Consider the following 1,400-nt stretch of genomic DNA (forward strand, 5'->3'; position numbering starts at 1 on the left):
AACTATGCCACTTATATGCTACTGGGGGATGCTGAGTACTGGTGGAGGAGTGCAAGATTGTTGACGAGATCAGCACACGAGGAGGTGCACTGGGAATCATTCAAAAGGAAGTTTTTAGACAAATACTTCCCGATGAGCACCAGGACTAAGCTGGGTGATGATTTCCTGAAACTGCATTAGGGGAACATGACTGTGGGTGAATATGATGCTAAGTTTGAATCGCTATCGAGACACTTCAGGTTTTTCCGTGAAGAGATTGATGAACCATTCATGTGTCATCGTTTCCAAGACGGACTAAAGTACGAGATTCAAGACTCGGTCTTGCCATTGGGAATTCAACGTTTCCAGGTTCTTGTGGAAAAATGTAGGGAAGTTGAGGATATGAAGAATAAGAGGGCTAGCCGAGGAGGGAATTTTAATTCTGGAGGCCCTAGTCGGGTGAATTTTCAGAACAAGGGAAAGCAAGTTGCTAAACCTTACAATCGACCACGAACTAACTACGGTGGGCAGAATCGCCCAGGGAACCAGAATTTTGGGAGACAATTGGGACGAGTGGTTCGTTGTTTCCGATGTGGGGAAGAGGGACATTATGCTAACGCTTGTACCCCTAATACTCTCACCTGCTACAATTGTCAGAAGCCAGGACACATGGCAAAGGATTGCACGGCTCCAAAGGTAGAACCAGTTGTGAATGTAACTAGGGCTACTCCTCCTACTGCTAGAGGACACATTTATTGTGTGAGTGCTGAAGAGGGGAATCCATCTGGTTATCTGATTCAACATGACTATGAGATTGCAGGTAACACTCTAACTGCACTTTTTGATTCGAGGGCAACTCATTCCTTCATTGCTATGGATTGTGTGAATCGCTTGAAGTTATCTGTGTCTGCTTTACCTTTTGGTTTGGTTGTTTCCACACCTGCTAAGACTTTGACAGTAAATTCTGCATGTTTACATTGTCAAATAACTATTCAGAATAGGGATTTCTTGGTTAATTTGATTTGTTTACCTCTACAATCACTCGAGGTCATTCTCGGTATGGATTGGATGTCGTACCATTATGTGATCTTGGATTGTGCTCGTAAATTGGTTCTTTTCCCCGAACCAGGAGTTGTTAAGTTTTTAGCCGCTAACAAACTCCGAGTGTCACTAAGTGAAGGGACTCATGAGTTTTGTCTCTGGCGAAAGTGGAGGCAAAGATAAATGTGAACATAGAAGATGTGATGTTTGTCAATGAGTACTGGGATGTATTTCCAACGGAAATTCCAGGATTGCCACCGGTAAGAGAAGTGGAATTTTTCATTGATTTGCACCCAGAAACAGGACCAATTTCGATTGCACCGTACCGAATGTCACCATTGGAATTAAATGAGCTCAAAGGCCAAATTGAAGATTTGTTG

This window comes from Cicer arietinum, chromosome 4, assembly GCF_000331145.2.
Source record: "Cicer arietinum cultivar CDC Frontier isolate Library 1 chromosome 4, Cicar.CDCFrontier_v2.0, whole genome shotgun sequence".
In the NCBI taxonomy this organism is placed as follows: Eukaryota; Viridiplantae; Streptophyta; class Magnoliopsida; order Fabales; family Fabaceae; genus Cicer; species Cicer arietinum.